At 54.9% G+C, this 18424-nt stretch overlaps 1 long non-coding RNA gene across 2 annotated transcripts in view; it reads right to left on the bottom strand.

The window, feature by feature from the left end:
• Nucleotides 1-18424, bottom strand: part of LOC138292287 (uncharacterized) — a 110943-nt gene that overhangs the window by 92440 nt on the left and 79 nt on the right. For both annotated transcript variants that reach the window (XR_011202638.1, XR_011202637.1), the window contains exon 2: nucleotides 17751-17786. This is a non-coding gene — a long non-coding RNA (uncharacterized lncRNA). The remainder of the gene's footprint in view (nucleotides 1-17750; nucleotides 17787-18424) is intronic.

Below are 18424 nucleotides of genomic sequence, written 5' to 3'. Positions count from 1 at the left end.
TTCTTGAGACGGCGGTCCCCAGCGGAGCGGTGCTGGAGACGGCGGGGCCCAGTTCAGCGGTGCTTGAGACGGCGGGGCCCAGTTCAGCGGTGCTTGAGACGGCAGGGCCCAGTTCAGCGGTTCTTGAGACGGCGGTCCCCAGCGGAGCGGTGCTGGAGACGGCGGGGCCCAGTTCAGCGGTGCTTGAGACGGCGGGGCCCAGTTCAGCGGTGCTTGAGACGGCGGGGCCCAGTTCAGCGGTGCTTGAGACGGCGGGGCCCAGTTCAGCGGTGCTTGAGACGGCGGGGCCCAGTTCAGCGGTGCTTGAGACGGCGGGGCCCAGTTCAGCGGTTCTTGAGACGGCGGTCCCCAGCGGAGCGGTGCTGGAGACGGCGGGGCCCAGTTCAGCGGTGCTTGAGACGGCGGGGCCCAGTTCAGCGGTGCTTGAGACGGCGGGGCCCAGTTCAGCGGTTCTTGAGACGGCGGTCCCCAGCGGAGCGGTGCTGGAGACGGCGGGGCCCAGTTCAGCGGTGCTTGAGACGGCGGGGCCCAGTTCAGCGGTGCTTGAGACGGCGGGGCCCAGTTCAGCGGTGCTTGAGACGGCGGGGCCCAGTTCAGCGGTGCTTGAGACGGCGGGGCCCAGTTCAGCAGTGCTTGAGACGGCGGGGCCCAGTTCAGCGGTGCTTGAGACGGCGGGGCCCAGTTCAGTGGTGCTTGAGACGGCGGGGCCCAGTTCAGCGGTGCTTGAGACGGCGGGGCCCAGTTCAGCGGTTCTTGAGACGGCGGTCCCCAGCGGAGCGGTGCTGGAGACGGCGGGGCCCAGTTCAGCGGTGCTTGAGACGGCGGGGCCCAGTTCAGCGGTGCTTGAGACGGCAGGGCCCAGTTCAGCGGTTCTTGAGACGGCGGTCCCCAGCGGAGCGGTGCTGGAGACGGCGGGGCCCAGTTCAGCGGTGCTTGAGACGGCGGGGCCCAGTTCAGCGGTGCTTGAGACGGCGGGGCCCAGTTCAGCGGTGCTTGAGACGGCGGGGCCCAGTTCAGCGGTGCTTGAGACGGCGGGGCCCAGTTCAGCGGTTCTTGAGACGGCGGTCCCCAGCGGAGCGGTGCTGGAGACGGCGGGGCCCAGTTCAGCGGTGCTTGAGACGGCGGGGCCCAGTTCAGCGGTTCTTGAGACGGCGGTCCCCAGCGGAGCGGTGCTGGAGACGGCGGGGCCCAGTTCAGCGGTGCTTGAGACGGCGGGGCCCAGTTCAGCGGTGCTTGAGACGGCGGGGCCCAGTTCAGCGGTGCTTGAGACGGCGGGGCCCAGTTCAGCGGTGCTTGAGACGGCGGGGCCCAGTTCAGCGGTGCTTGAGACGGCGGGGCCCAGTTCAGCGGTGCTTGAGACGGCGGGCCCAGTTCAGCGGTGCTTGAGACGGCGGGCCCAGTTCAGCGGTTCTTGAGACGGCGGTCCCCAGCGGAGCGGTGCTGGAGACGGCGGGGCCCAGTTCAGCGGTGCTTGAGACGGCGGGGCCCAGTTCAGCGGTGCTTGAGACGGCGGGGCCCAGTTCAGCGGTGCTTGAGACGGCGGGGCCCAGTTCAGCGGTGCTTGAGACGGCGGGGCCCAGTTCAGCGGTGCTTGAGACGGCGGGGCCCAGTTCAGCGGTTCTTGAGACGGCGGTCCCCAGCGGAGCGGTGCTGGAGACGGCGGGGCCCAGTTCAGCGGTGCTTGAGACGGCGGCCGGTCTATGGCCAACTGCTCATTGCCTGGTGGTGCCCTCCTGGGCAGCGGGGATGGTGCTCCTTCAATGCCCACCTGGGCTGTGGGTGGTGGGGCCCTCCTGGCCAGCTGGGCTGGGTCCTCCCTGGGCAGCGGCTATGGGGGTGGTGGGCTCCTCCTGGGCAGCAGGCCTGCAGCCTGACCTCTCCGACTTGCTGCCCTTGCCCTCCTTAGTCGGGAGTCTGTGGCCCTTTCCTCCCTTTGGAGCTGTGGCTGGTGACTGTGTCTGGGTGGTGTCCGGGGGGGATGTAGAAGCCGGGCTCCTGCGGCGCCCCTTCCGCCTTCTGCTCCTCTTCCCAGGGGGTGGCCTTGCTGCTGGGCGAAGATCCAGACATGCGGGCTGGTGGGCTCCAATACCCCTGCACCCTTGTCAAGGGGGCTGCAGGGCTGGTGGTGGCTGAGGTGCTCTTCTTACCCCGACGAGAAGGAGGGGGGGCTCAGGGTCAGGAAAGAAGTTAGCAGTGGCGAGGAAGAGTTTCTTGGGACAATGGAGAGTGGTAGGTACAGTGGGAATGGGAGTGGAGGGAGAGGATGTGGTTGTAGGTGAGTCACGTTTGCTGTCTTTGGGTGCAGGTGCAGGAGGGATAGGCTGTCGTGAGGTGGATGGCTGTTGGGTGGGTGGGTGGCTGCGTTTGTGTGGTGTGGAAGAGGGGGTGACAGACACAGTGGGAGAGGACACAGGGGACGTGTAAATGGCAGTGGGGGTGGTGACTGCACGTGTGCGGACTGGAGTGGAGGGTGTGCTGGTGATGGAAACACTGGCTGATGGTGAGGTGAATGGAGGTGTGAGTGTAGACGTCACAGGGAGGGAGGAGGGAGACGAGGAGGTGGGGGTCACAGAGGTGGTAGTGACTGTTGGCATGTCTGCATCGGAATGTTGCGTGTGTGAATGTCTGCGTGATCTGTGGTGCTTATGTTTGGATGAGCTTCTCTTGGGTGTTGAGGTGTGTGCAGGCTGGTCTGATGGTGTGGGTGGGACAGGCAGAGGAACAGGAGACTGGGAGGAGGGAGTTAGTAGAGGGAGGCAGGAGACAGGGACAATGGCTGCCGTCAGTGCTGAGGCCAGAGCCTGGAACGATCGCTGATGGGCAGCCTGACCCGAATGAATGCCCTCCAGGTACGCATTGCTGCGATGAACCTCCCTCTCCACCCCCTGGATGGCATTCAAAAGGGTAGTCTGCCCAACAATGAGCGTTCGGAGGAGGTCAATGACCTCCTCACTGAGGGCAGCGGGGGTAACAGGGGCAGGGCCTGTGGTGCCTGGGGCGAAGGAGATGCCCGGCTTCCTGGCAGAGCGGGCACGGGGCGAACGCTGAGGGGCTGCTGGGAGGGCGGAGATGGTGTGCTGGGTGGCGGCTGTACCTGTAATGGCGGGGGGCACGGATGGTGCCACCCCCGCAAGGGAGCTCCCTTCCGAGGACGTGTCCGTGTCGCTGCAGGGTCCAGTCGTCCCCGTTGTGGAGCTCCCCTCGCCCTCCGTCTCACTGGTCCAGTCAGACTCTGTGGCATGGCCCTCCTGGGCCATGTGAGATGCAGCTCCCTCCTGCCCCGATGCCACTTCTCCTCCGCCTGATGATGCTGATGCACACAAGCACAGAAAGACAAACAAAAAGGGGGGGGGAGAGAGAAATAAAGGGATATTGAGTACATGGATCTCCGGTACAGTTAGCGGACATGACAGACACAGATGCCCCCTGCACTAAGTTGTGCACTTGGGGTCCGCTACGCATTCCGTGGAACATGCCCTACACGCCTAGAGTTGACAACTGCACCCATGGATGACACGGCCCAGGGATGGCTGTACTGACAAACTACTGAGGGTGGTGGCTGGGGACACAGGGGCTTACGGGGGTGCCCAGCCTACAGATATCGCCCTGGCCTAGGGGGACCCACAGCCCTCCTCCCCCACCCAGACACCTCCACTGCGCGACAACAGAGTAGATAATGCTTGTACTCACCCCCTTGTGTCTGCTGTGCTGCCCTCACGCGCCCATCCAAATCAGGGTAGGCCACCGCCAGGATCCGGAACATCAGGGGGGTCAGTTGACGGCAGGCACCCCGCCTACGTTGGGAGGCCATCCCCAGCAGAGACTCAGCGGTCTTCTTGGTCCCGCGGCGGATGTCCTCCCACCTCTTGCGGCAGTGGGTGCCCCGTCGATGGTGGACCCCCAGGGTCCGGACTTCCTTGGCGATGGCACGCCAAATCCCGATCTTCTCATGGGCGCGGACCTATGTGACACGTACAGGGAGGGAGAAATACCACGTTCAAGTTTGTCTGCATTTTCGTTGCCAGTGGCCCAACGCCCCCCATCCCCGCCAGGCCCCCCGCCATGCCCCCGCCAACCCCAACATGCCCCCCATCCCCGCCAGGCCCCCCGCCAGCCCCAACATGCCCCCCATCCCCGCCAGGCCCCCCGCCAGGCCCCCCGCCATGCCCCCCGCCAGCCCCAACATGCCCCCCATCCCCGCCAGGCCCCCCGCCAGCCCCAACATGCCCCCATCCCCGCCAGGCCCCCCGCCAGCCCCAACATGCCCCCCATCCCCGCCAGGCCCCCCGCCAGGCCCCCCGCCATGCCCCCCGCCAGCCCCAACATGCCCCCCATCCCCGCCAGGCCCCCCGCCAGCCCCAACATGCCCCCCTTCCCCGCAAGGCCCCCCGCCAGCCCCAACATGCCCCCCATCCCCGCCAGGCCCCCCGCCAGCCCCAACATGCCCCCCATCCCCGCCAGGCCCCCCGCCATGGCCCCCGCCAGCCCCAACATGCCCCCCATCCCCGCCAGGCCCCCCGCCAGCCCCAACATGCCCCCCCATCCCCGCCAGGCCCCCCGCCATGCCCCCTGCCAGCCCCAACATGCCCCCCATCCCCGCCAGGTCCCCGCCAGCCCCAACATGCCCCCCATCCCCGCCAGGCCCCCCGCCAGCCCCAACATGCCCCCCATCCCCGCCAGGCCCCCCGCCAGGCCCCCCGCCAGCCCCAACATGCCCCCCATCCCCACCAGGCCCCCCACCAGGCCCCCCGCCAGGCCCCCCGCCAGCCCCAACATGCCCCCCATCCCCGCCAGGCCCCCCGCCAGGCCCCCCGCCAGCCCCAACATGCCCCCCATCCCCGCCAGGCCCCCCGCCATGCCCCCCGCCAGCCCCAACATGCCCCCCATCCCCGCCAGGCCCCCCGCCAGCCCCAACATGCCCCCCAATCCCCGCCAGGCCCCCCGCCATGCCCCCCGCCAGCCCCAACATGCCCCCCATCCCCGCCAGGCCCCCCGCCAGCCCCAACATGCCCCCCATCCCCGCCAGGCCCCCCACCATGCCCCCCGCCAGCCCCAACATGCCCCCCATCCCCGCCAGGCCCCCCGCCAGCCCCAACATGCCCCCCATCCCCGCCAGGCCCCCCGCCATGCCCCCCGCCAGCCCCAACATGCCCCCCATCCCCGCCAGGCCCCCCGCCAGCCCCAACATGCCCCCCATCCCCGCCAGGCCCCCCGCCAGCCCCAACATGCCCCCCATCCCCGCCAGGCCCCCCGCCAGGCCCCCCGCCAGCCCCAACATGCCCCCCATCCCCGCCAGGCCCCCCGCCATGGCCCCCGCCAGCCCCAACATGCCCCCCATCCCCGCCAGGCCCCCCGCCAGCCCCAACATGCCCCCCCATCCCCGCCAGGCCCCCCGCCATGCCCCCTGCCAGCCCCAACATGCCCCCCATCCCCGCCAGGCCCCCCGCCAGCCCCAACATGCCCCCATCCCCGCCAGGCCCCCCGCCATGCCCCCCGCCAGCCCCAACATGCCCCCCATCCCCGCCAGGCCCCCCGCCAGCCCCAACATGCCCCCCATCCCCGCCAGGCCCCCCGCCAGGCCCCCCGCCAGCCCCAACATGCCCCCCATCCCTACCAGGCCCCCCGCCAGGCCCCCCGCCAGCCCCAACATGCCCCCCATCCCCGCCAGGCCCCCCGCCAGGCCCCCCGCCAGCCCCAACATGCCCCCCATCCCCGCCAGGCCCCCCGCCATGCCCCCGCCAGCCCCAACATGCCCCCCATCCCCGCCAGGCCCCCCGCCAGCCCCAACATGCCCCCCAATCCCCGCCAGGCCCCCCGCCATGCCCCCCGCCAGCCCCAACATGCCCCATCCCCGCCAGGCCCCCCGCCAGCCCCAACATGCCCCCCATCCCCGCCAGGCCCCCCACCATGCCCCCCGCCAGCCCCAACATGCCCCCCATCCCCGCCAGGCCCCCCGCCAGCCCCAACATGCCCCCCATCCCCGCCAGGCCCCCCGCCAGCCCCAACATGCCCCCCATCCCCGCCAGGCCCCCCGCCAGGCCCCCCGCCAGCCCCAACATGCCCCCCATCCCCGCCAGGCCCCCCGCCATGCCCCCCGCCAGCCCCAACATGCCCCCCATCCCCGCCAGGCCCCCCGCCAGCCCCAACATGCCCCCCATCCCCGCCAGGCCCCCCGACAGCCCCAACATGCCCCCCATCCCCGCCAGGCCCCCCGCCAGGCCCCCCGCCAGCCCCAACATGCCCCCCATCCCCACCAGGCCCCCCGCCATGCCCCCCGCCAGCCCCAACATGCCCCCCATCCCCGCCAGGCCCCCCGCCAGCCCCAACATGCCCCCCCATCCCCGCCAGGCCCCCCGCCATGCCCCCCACCAGGCCCAACATGCCCCCCATCCCCGCCAGGCCCCCGCCAGCCCCAACATGCCCCCCCATCCCCGCCAGGCCCCCCGCCAGGCCCCCAAGCAAGCCAGTGGCCCCAAATCCAGATTGAATTAAACACACTTGTTGGTCTGGAGGACCGTAGAGTAGCGCATACTGGGGGAGGACCCCATCCACAAGTTTCTCCAACTCCTCTCCAGTGAAGGCAGGGGCCCTTTCCCCAGGCGCAGCAGCCATTGTCCCTTCCAGACCGAGGTCACAGCAACACTTGCAGTATAGGTCCTCTCCTGTGAAAGTTCAAGTCGCAAGTGGATAAGTAGATAGAAAATGGCGGTCACGTCCGCGGCGGTGCGTACCGCGGTGGTGCGTACCGCCACCGCCGGCGCCCTTCGCCATTGGCTCCTGAAACCCATAGGCTTCAATGTTAACCAATGCGGCTTCGCGCCGCGGTCTTCGCCCGCCGCCCGCCGCGGTGTGCCACGCCAGCGCATTGACCTCACATCCCATTGTCACACTTCACAGGTCAGGCAGCCGCCATTTCGAGGGTCCACATGGCTCAATTTCAACTGCGTCACACAGGCCTAGGCCTTGCATAGCCACTCAGACACGCCATTCACTGCATAGAGAATCGTTTACTGTGCTAGCTGTGAGTACGTACCTGTGGGTTGCTTGACTGTGTGCTCCATGTTGTCCTTCCTAGGCACCGTCCGCTGGGTTTGGCGAGGAGACGGATGAATCCTCCCGTGTACCGACCGCTGGTGGACCTGTCGACAATGGAAGAACGCCACATTATCCTGACCTACCGTCTTAACCGTGCCACTATACATGAACTGTGTGCCCAGCTGGAGCCCGACCTGATGTCCCCCATCCGCCAACCCACAGGGATTCCCCCTCTGGTGCAGGTCCTGTCAGTACTCCATTTCTTGGCAAGTGGGTCATTTCAGACAACAGTGGGAATTGCTTCTGGGATGTCTCAGCCCATGTTTTCGAAGGTGTTATCCAGAGTGTTGTCTGCCCTGATGAAATACGTGAGGAGCTACATCCTTTTCCCTGAGGTGGGCGAATTGGCTGCAGTGAAAGGTGATTTCTATGCCCTTGGACATATTCCCAACGTCATTGGTGCCATTGATGGGACCCATGTGGCTTTGGTTCCCCCAAGAGACAGGGAGCAGGTGTACAGGAACAGAAAAAGTTACCATTCAATGAACATCCAGGTGGTGTGTTTGGCTGACCAGTACATCTCGCATGTAAATGCCAAATTCCCAGGGTCAGTGCTTGACGCCTACATCCTGAGGAATAGCAGCATCCCTTACGTGATGGAACAGCTAGAGAGACACCGTGTATGGCTATTGGGGGACTCTGGGTACCCCAACCTGTCGTGGCTACTGACCCCAGTAAGGAATCCCCGGACCAGGGCAGAGGAACGGTACAATGAGGCCCATGGGCGTACTAGGAGGGTGATCGAACGCACCTTTGGCCTCCTAAAGGCCAGGTTTCGGTGCCTGCATATGACAGGTGGATCCCTAATGTACTCACCTAAGAAGGTGTGTCACATCATCGTGGCCTGCTGCATGCTTCACAACCTGGCTTTGCGCCGCCAGGTGCCTTTCCTGCAGGAGGATGGTCGAGACGGTGGTGTTGTGGCAGCGGTGGAACCTGAGGAGAGTGACGAGGAGGAAGACGACGGGGCTGAAACAGACAACAGGGACAGAATCATTGAACAGTACTTCCAATAGGACACAGGTAACAATTCAAAGATAATTTAGTAAATGTGAACTACTCTCCTGCATCTCTGCTGCCTGTCTATTTGCCCCAGTGTATGATGACTGAGTTGTGGCTTTTCCCTCCCTATTTCAGATCTGGGGTCCCCACTACGAGTCCTGTGCTTCGTTTCCCCATGGACTACAGCTTTGTGGCAGCTGTTTGTTGACTTCACTATGTACAAGGACATATTTGCACTGTCATGTCAATTACAATATTTTGAAATCACAGCCAGACTCCAGATAGTTTTGTGCAAAATAGGTGTTTATTTAAGTGCTCAAAATGGGATGGGTGGTTTCAAGTGGGTGGGGGCTATGGTGAAGGAATGTCCATGGCAGAGTCCAGAGTAACAGTCACACAGGTGCATTGTCCAGAGGCCTGTGGAGAGATGGAGCATGGGCAGTTCAAGGATGGACAGGGTGACAATGTGGGACAGTGGGATGACATCAGGTGGTATCCTTTGCTGGCGGGGGTCTTGACATCCTACTCTGTCTTCTTGCGAGATCTCAGGGCCCTCTTGCGGGGTGGTTCTTCTCCTGCAGGAGGTGGGGGTCTGGTGGGCTGTTGCTGTGCGGGGGCCTCCTGTCCACTAGCGCCGGCGGAGGTGGTTGGCTGTTCTTGGTCCAGGCTAGTGGCAGGGGCCCTTTGGTGTTGTTGAGTGTCCGTCCTGGTGTTGATGAGGTCCTGCAGCAGCCCTACCATGGTAACCAGGGTGGAGGTGAGGGCTCTGATGTCCTCCCTGTACCCCCGATAGTGTTCCTCCTGCAGTACCTGGATCTCCTGGAACCGGGCCAGTACCGTCGCCATCGTCTCCTGGGAGCGGTTGTATGCTCCCATGATGGTGGTGAGGGCCTCGTGGAGAGTGGGTTCCCTGGGCCCGTCCCCCCCCTGTCGCACAGCTGCCCTCTGAGTTGCCCTGTTTCCCTGGGCCTCTGCCCCCTGGCCGGTGTGCCCACTACCACTGCCCCCAGGTCCCTGTTGTTGTTGGGGTGGTGGGTTATCCTGGGTGCCCTGTAGTGGTAGACACACCGCAGATTGACGCGCCCTGGAGACAGAGGCATGGGCCCGCTGGGTGGGAGCTGTGCTGGTGTTCCCAGAGGGGTTTGGGTCTGTAGTGGCCTGGGCCTGTGTGAGGGGAACCGACTGTCCAGAGGTCCCCGATGGTCCGGGCTGGTCATCGGTGTCCAGGTCGACAGAGCTGCTGTCATCGCTGACGGCCTCTTGGGTGGGGGGTGTGGAGAATTCTGGGCCCTCCGCGGCGGTGTGTTGACGGTCGGGTCCTGCAGGGGTATAGAGGTATGGTTATAGTTTCAATGTGTGGCATATGGGTGTATCTGTGGGTTCCCGTGTCCCCAAGTGCTGGCTTTCGTGTGTGGGGGCTTTGGTGAGGGTGGCTTGTGGGGGGGATGTGTATATGCATTGGGCATGCTTTGGTGATGGGTGTCCATGCTTAGTGGACGCATGCAGGCCTAGGTTTTTGGATGTGTGGGTTGTGATGGTGAGACATTGGCAGGGAATAGGTGTGCTGGGGGTGGGGTTGAGGATGGTGGTGGGGGTGAGGATGGTGGTGGGGGTGAGGGTGGGGGTGAGGATGGGGGTGGGGGTGAGGGTGGGGTTCGAGGATGGGGGTGAGGGTTGGGGTATGATTTGGCATGCAGGTGGGGGGGAAGCAGTATTGAAGCTTCAACTTACCAGTATCCATTCCTCCGCCGACTCCTGCGAGGCCGTCAGGATGCAGGATGTTCAAGACTTCCTCCTCCCATGTTGTAAATTGTGGGGGTTGAGGTGGGGGTCCTCCGCCAGTCTTCTGCACGGCGATGTTGTGCCTGGATACCATGGAACGCACCTTCCCCCGTAGGTCGTTCCATCGCTTCCTGATGTCTTCCCGATTTCTGGGGTGCTGTCCCACAGCGTTGACCCTGTCGACAATCCTCTGCCATAGTTCCGTCCTCCGGGCAATGCTGGTGTATTGGATCTGTGTGCCGAACAGCTGGGGCTCTACCCGAACGATTTCCTCCACCATGACCCTGAGTTCTTCGTCTGAGAAACGGGGGTGTCTTTGGGGTGCCATGGGGTGGTGTGTATGATGTGTGGGGTGGAGTATGTGTAGTTAAGTGTGTTGAGTGTGGTGGTGTGTGTTGTTTTGTGTGTGGATAGTGTGTGGGTGATGGTGTTGAGTGGCTGTGGCTGCTAGTTTGTGGATGGTGGTGTCTCGCTCTGGCCTTCTTTCTGAATTTTTGGTCGTAGGGGTTTGTGGGTGATGTGGGTGTGTGTTTTATATTGTATTGTGTGTGTGGGAGTGGTGTGTGTATGTGTATCAGGTGTGTGGAATTCAAATCGGCCAATGTGGCTGAGTTTTTTTCGTTTGTGTGTATTCTGACCGCGGCGGTGTGTCCCGCCAATGGAATACCGCGTTTGAAAGACCGCCGCGTGGATTCGTGGGTCGTAATGGCATGGGCGTATTTCTGTTGGCGTGACGGTGGAGGTTTTGTCACCTCCACTTTTCCGCCGACCGCTGGTCTGGCGGTCTGTTGTGGCTGTCGGATTTTCGGAGGTTTGCCTTCTGCGGGTCAGAATGACCGTGGCGGGTTTCCGCGACCGCGGCGGGATTATGGAGGATTTCTGACCGGCGGTAGGCGCCTTTTACCGCCGAGGTCAGAATGACCACCTTAGTGTCATTCTAGTGACAATCTGCCTACAAGCTCCCTGAATGCATCCAGGACATCCTAAGTGCATGTTTCTTGTTTGTCCAGGACATCTGGAATAGTGATTACTGCTGGTTTTTGGTCATTTGCCTATTTATTTGTTGTCTTTTTGTAGCAGAGTTGTAGATCTGCAAATAGAAGTCAATAGGAGCCTGTCAGAGGTGTTAAATACTTTGGTCGTGAGGTCTCTAACAAGCTACCTGTCAAGGAGTTGGAATGGTTGCCATTAGGAAATAGGGTGCACAGATGGAACGTAAAAGAGAGTCCGGAATCTCTCAGAATCTGGTATGAACACTGAGTTCTCGAATGATAAAGAAAAAAGAAATGAGCCTTAAGCCAGACGCCATAAGAATAACTATGAGTTCAATCAGTTAATATATAACAACAATGGTGAATAGTAGGAAGTTGGAGACTAAAAAGGTTCCTCTAGGAGTTAAAGGCAATAAGGCTCTTAATAGTCTATCTGAGGCGTATGAAAATGAATCAGTATTTCAGGAAACCACAAAAGCCATATAAGTCTTGGGTGAGGACAAGCCTGATAGAGCTTAACTGTGAGGAATTGTTATAGGGTCACAAAGGTACCCTGCGTTGGCATGCAAGTAAAAGTGCAAGCACAAGATCACAGTGGCAGAAATAGTGGCTCGTCTTGGACTATTAGTGAGTCCCCTGGGCATGTAGCACAGAATTAGACCTAGGGTTGGACATAAGGTCCCATGAAGCTGGAAATGGTCTTACTTAGACGCTGGAGTTGAATATAAAGAATATAATGAATATAGGGCCACATGTAGCAAATACCGATTTTGCGAATCGGAAATTGCAAGTCTGTCCGACTCGCAATTTCCGATTCCCAAAATCGGATGCAGAACGGTGTCTCAGACACCGTCTGTGACTTGCTATGGGGTCGCAAAGATCAACCTCATTAATATTAATGAGGTGGGTCGCTTTTTGCGACCCCATAGCGAGTCCCTGCACTCACAGGGATGGTGGCCTGCTGAAGTCAGCAGACGTCCATGTCTGTGACTGCTTTTTCAATAAAGCAGTTTTTTTTTTCCAGTTTGCAGCCCGTTTTCCTTAAAGGAAAACGAGTTGCAAAATGAAAAAAATTACGAAACCATTTGGTTTCGTTTTTTCAGTGTAGGCAGTGGTCCATTGGACCACTGCCTGCTCTGAAAAAACCTTTATGACCACATTAACAAAGGGGAAGGGGTCCCATAGGGACCCCTTCCCTTTTGCGAATGAGTTACCACCAGTGTGACACTGGTGGTAACTGAGAATTGCTTTGCGACCGTATTCGCGGTCACAAAGCAATTCTGCATTGCGATGCGACTCGCAAATAGGAAGGGAACTCCCCTTCCTATTTGCGAGTCGCATTCACAAATTGCGAGTCGGTACCGACTCACAATTTGTGAATGAGCATCACGTTAGGCTGTTTGCATGGCGCAAACTGCGATTTTCGCAGTTTGCACCATGCAAACGGCTTCCTACATCTGGCCCATAATGTGGTAAGTGATAAGTCTTTCCTCACTGGTATGAATGTGGATATAATAGGCCAATATGAGATGTTATTGTACTCCATGTTACCAGAGAATATTCAACAGTTGGAAAGATCCTCTTGCCTTATAAAAGTTAAAGAGGTAAACCTGATACTGTGGAAGATAGATAGGCCAGGTAGTCCTCTCCTCTGCCAGAGTGTCTCGTCCTCAATGGAAGATGAAGAGGCTTTTGAGCTGGTCACCGAAACAGGAGTGGAACGAGATCAGGGGACTAAAGATAAAGCTCTGCAAGGGGGTGAAATGCTCATTAACACCAACTGGCTGCATTTTCTGAGTAATACACTGGAATCTATAGCCCTAATGCTGGCAAGACTCGTTAATGACATTGACCATCGCAGAAACATAAATATGGTAATATTACAACACCTCATAAACCTTGGACCCAGGAATCAATTACCAAACAATAATGAGTCTGTTTCCCACTTCCAGCAACAAGAGCCTTTCATCCATGTACATGAATCCTGCCAGATAAATTCACCAAATTGGACATTGCAGGCTATGTTACCAAACAACCTCAAAGCTGGAATTATACTAATGATATAGTAGGAATGCTAGAGAACAGATGTTCTGCTTTGATGGAGGCCTTAGTATAGGAGGATACCAGGGACAGGTATGAGCCCTGCAAAGAATTAATAAATAGTTTGTCTAATGATATTGAGGGGGCCAGTGAAGCTTGTAAGTTTGAGGATAAGGATGGAAAAGAAAATAAGGGTCAGGAAAATGTTTTTTCAAACTTCAAAAAGAAGAGAGTCCAAAAAAGAGCTACCAAAAATGATTTAAAAAAGGAAGAATTGAAGAATAACGAAAAAGGGCAGGAAAATTATTAAGATTTCATCCCAGCTAGGGAAAGAGGACACTTGTTCCCTGGGTGACGTAAACTTGAAGGAAATAAAGTCGGACGCTTGTGAGGGGGCTAGTCTCAAGTTAATGTTAGTGGAAAAGCAGGAGGAAAATAAAATCTTTGGCACCAGTGTTTAAAATTGGACAAATGTAACAACATTTGAAGAACTAGTGGAAGTGTCACCTTAGATATTGAAAAACAATACTCCTGGTCCTTGGGTCACCTATAACCCACCACTCAAGCCTGTAACTAAGAATACAGTAGAAGAGGAGTTCCCAGGCACTAAATCAAGATGCCATGATAATGGTGTAGAGGGATATTTAGGCAACTCAAAGTATAAAAAGCAGGAAATTGATGATAGAATAATGTTATTGGTGGACATATTTGGTGACTGAGGTCAGGAGTGGTTTTAAATTGATCAAGAGTTCTGACAAAGTTTAGCTTACTCCCAAAACTATCAAAGATAACATCCAAAAGTATATCCTTTGTTACATTACCTAAACACAATAATCAGAGACATAGAGGCCAAAAAAAAAAACTGCAGTGATATACTTCCAATCAAGTCTAGCAGCAGAGTTGGTCCTAGGCTGTATTGATGATCTGTGACACTTCAGTTATGATGTCTATGAAAATAACAAAAACATTGTCACGTGTTTAAATGATAACCAGAGGTATAAGAAAGGCCAAGGTCTAGCTTATCAAGTAGAAAATGCTTGGATTATGGACAATGGCCACAAAGGTGTGAAACATGTTTTTGAAGAATGTGAGTGAATTGTGCTAACAAAAAACAGAGAAGACTGATATGTAGGGACTGCAAAAATAGTACTTGGTGACAATTAACAAGTGGAACTGGTTTGTGACTGCAATAAACTTGGAAAACCAGATTCCTGAATGTCCACCTTGGAAAATACAGAGATGATTTTATATGTTGCATGTCCTGGCATATTGCTGGATAAAGAAGGAATTGGTGGTCACTTGCTCAGAAATTGAAGGACATTGACATTACCAATTTCATGTTACAGGAAACTTAGGAGTCAAGTGATGCGGTGATGAATTATTTTACTACTCAGAAATTGAAGGACATGGACATTACTAATGTTACAGGAAATTTAGAAAGTAAAGTGATGTGGTGATGAATGTGGTGAAAGGGCAATTTGGTAGCACATCAGGTAGTCTTCTAGCATTAATATCCACAAAGAGAAACATAAGGTCAAAAAGGATATGTATGGAATGTACAGATTTTTCAACAGTTTTAATAACAGTGCCCAATCAGAAGGATCTTTTTAAAACTATAGGAGACAAAGCTTTTATTGTTATTAATACATATTTTGCACTAAATAGCAATCAGGTTAAGCAAACTCAACAATTGGCATTCCTCCTGGACAAGATAAATATAACATAGCCCTAGTGCATAATATTGCTATTTGGGGATTTTGATGCTAAAACCCCTAATCTCAGTTTCTGTGATGATGAATATCAAGTGAAAAGGGAGGCAAGCTAAAATATTCCATCCCAGATTTCAGCAAATACAACTGGTGACGCCAAAGGGAGGGAAATTGTGGATATTTTACATGCATTTAGTCTGAAAGTTGATAATGGAAGATGTAAAGGAGATCAACCAGGTAAACCTACTTTTGATAATGGCAAAGCATCTTCACTGATTTACTATGCAATAATATCTATTGACAAATTCTGTCTAGTTGAAGATTTGGTTAAAGGGAAATTACCTGGCAGTGATCACTGGACCCCGCCATTGACACTTGTCTGGGTGGCCCAAGAAAGAGAGATGTCATGAAACCCAGCTTTAGTCATTATAAAAATGTCCATAGAGTAATATGGTCAGTAAAAATTAAGAATAACGTAAAACAATTGGTACAGAACCTTTCATTCCTATATTGTGGAAGCCTATATATTGTTGGAATATGAAAAATTGATAAATGATATTTGCTAATTATCTGTCAAATTTAGAAATATCAATGAAAACAGCAAAGCCAAATCAGGGCCTGCGGGCAAACAATTGAAAGCAAAGATAGCTTTAAATAGGAAAATAAGGGAGGCACATACATTGGACCCTAAAAGCAGAAACAGGCAGATTACAGTGTATAGGAGAGACTTTAGAAAGGAAATAAGAAAGATTGCTTGGGATGAGGAGTCTTTATAGATCTAAGTCATCTCATCCCTGCGCAATGCTAACATCATAATCTTTTGGAAAATTCTGAGTAGAGCCTTGGGGTTATTAAAAAAAACCTGAGGCCTGTTCAGTAGATGAAGATCAGTGGGTTAAGTATATCACAGACCTTTATGGCATTAAGAATGAATGAAACAATGTAAAGGAATTGCAGAAATATTTGGGCAGCTGTTCGGGTGTCATGAATGTAAGGAGGAAGGAGATTAATTTAAGACCCTCAATAAAGGAGGTGACAACTATAATAAAGAACTTAGAATTTGCGTGCCCAGGGACCAGATGGATTGTCAACTGACATAATAAAATCGGATCCCAACTTGTGTGCCAAGTGTTTATACTTCTGGTTACTAACACAGTTCACTGGAATAGAATACCGTATTCTTGGCAGGGGAGTATCTCAGTTCCAGTTTTTAAGAAAGGGTCAGGAGAATTGTTAAATAACAATAAAATGATCATTCTTTTGGATATTCCAAGAAAAATCTATGCAAAACACCTGCTGCAGACCTTAGAATCCTGGGTAGAAGAAGATGATATCCTCCCTAAAGTCCAACTGTGTTTTAGAGGGAACCATTCAACTGCAGATGGGCGTTTTGCATTAAAACTGCTAGTGGAAGATTATGCCATAAAAGGAAATGAAGCAATTTATATAGTACATATAGATTTAGCCACTGCTTTTGATACGATCAATAGAGGTAAACATTGGGAAAAGCTTATGAAATGGATTATACCCCCTGGTTTACTGAAGTAGATTGACCAATTACATGATGGCATCAAAAAAAGGGGGGGCAGGGAGATTGATTGGTCCTGTGTACACCCTCCCTATTCTTAATATTGCAAAAAGTAAGGTACACTGTTCCAAATAAAGCAAGAAAAATAAAGACAGAAAAACACACAAAACGTCAGGTGTCTCAGGTACATGTAGATTCAGAAGCAAGGGCCCTCATGTTTCATCATTGGGCTTGCTCCATGTCAGACCGGCACTGCAATGTCTGACGGGACCCTTAAAGGGGCCTCTTTGCCGGAGATCTTGTACCAAGGGAAAAAAAGCTGTAGGTTACAGCAAGAAAAGGAGAACAGCTGGAGAGAAAAATGCAAAAATTGTCTCGGTAGCCTCCTCGAAGAACCAAGGGCCATATTTATACTTTTTGACGCAAAACTGCGCTAACGCAGTTTTGCGTCCAAAAAATTAGCGCCGGCTAACGCCATTCTGAAGCGCCATGCGGGAGCCGTATTTATTCAATGACATTAGCCGGCGTTAGCCGCCGGCGCTGCCTGGTGTGCGTGAAAAAAAATGAGGTACACCAGGCAGCGCCGGCGTAGGGGAATATGGAGCTTGGGCGCCAAAAAATGGGGCAAGTCAGGCTGAGGCAAATTTTTCGCCTCAACCCGATTTGCGCCATTTTTTTCGACTCCCACCCCCCATTGAAATGACTCCTGTCTTAGCAAAGACAGGAGTCATGCCCCCTTGCCCAATGGCCATGCCCAGGGGACTTCTGTCCCCTGGGCATGGTCATTGGGCATAGTGGCATGTAGGGGGGCACAAATCAGGCCCCCCTATGCCACAAAATAAAAAAATAAAAAAATACATACCTGAACTTACCTTAAGTTCCCTGGGATGGGTCCCTCCATCCTTGGGCGTCCTCCTGGGGTGGGCAAGGGTGGCAGGGGGTGTCCCTGGGGGCATGGGAGGGCACCTCTGGGCTCCTTCCGAGCCCACAGGTCCCTTAACGCCTGCCTTGTCCAGGCGCAAAAAAACTGCGCAAAAGCGGCTGGACGTCATTTTTTTTGACCCGCCCACTCCCGGGCGTGAATTTTGCCCGGGAGTGTAAATACAGCGCACATGCCTCGGAGTCACTTTTTTAGACGGGAACGCCTACCTTGCATATCATTAACGCAAAGTAGGTGTCCACGCTAAAAAATGACGCAAACTCCATGGACTTTGGCGCTAGACGCGTCTAACGCCAAAGTATAAATATGGAGTTAGTTTTGCGTCGGAATTGTGTCAAAAAAAATTACGCAATTCCGGCGCAAACAGAGTATAAATATGCCCCCAAATTTATTAGGCAAGAGAGGAGCCGGTCAAGATTAAAAACACATGTAGAGTGAAAGGGAAATAATGGTCCCACGCTCTATGCAAGGAAGGGAAAAAGTATAATAACCTTAACCACTATGGAAAGTCAACATATTTCGCACCTTGCAACGTCCAAACGGATCACCTAGTGCTTCATCAGGACTAGACACAATCTTCTCCAAAGCTTTTAGTGTGTAAAAATACTATGTTCATAGACTATTGAACATATACAAGGAAGAAGGAGTGGAGGTTTACTCACATCAGTTCATGTCTACGAGAAAATACTGAGAGATACCTGTGGAGACACAAAATAGACAAACCACATTCTTGCTGGTTCTATTGTAGGTAATACACAAATAGTGTGATGATGTTAATGTGACATGGTGTTCAATGCTATAGCAAAATGTGCTCGGTAGAAACAAACGTATCACAAATGATGCTTATCATCCTTAATTAAAGGCAGGGCTCCATGGGGAACACATGCCTATAGTCACTCGATGTTTCAACAACGACATATTGCAGGAAGGACTTATATAAGTCAGTCAATTATCGAAACAAAGGAGTAATATTCTGGAATAGTAAGTATAATCACCAAAGATCTAATGGTGAATGAGACATCCATTATATATTGCAAGAGTGCAAAAGGAACAGTGGTATGGATTAAAAATGCAGGTTCCATATTCACAAATCAGCTTGTGGTGCCGAACATTGACACTCACGTGGCTATAGAAAAGTCAAAAATAAGCATGCAGTCAGCAAAGAAACTGACATATAGATCAAAACCGGAACTGCAACATTTTGGAGGAACTAAAAGTACAGGCATAGATTTCAATATATACTGGAATCGAAATCGGCAGAGGAGCATGCAGCAAGTACAAAGGCAAAGCAAACTTAAAACAATAAAAAGGAGTGACAAGGAAGCGTTCTATTCGA

The sequence above is a fragment of the Pleurodeles waltl genome, chromosome 4_2 (assembly GCF_031143425.1).
Source record: "Pleurodeles waltl isolate 20211129_DDA chromosome 4_2, aPleWal1.hap1.20221129, whole genome shotgun sequence".
Taxonomy (NCBI): Eukaryota; Metazoa; Chordata; class Amphibia; order Caudata; family Salamandridae; genus Pleurodeles; species Pleurodeles waltl.
This window is presented reverse-complemented; position numbering and strand designations above follow the sequence as displayed.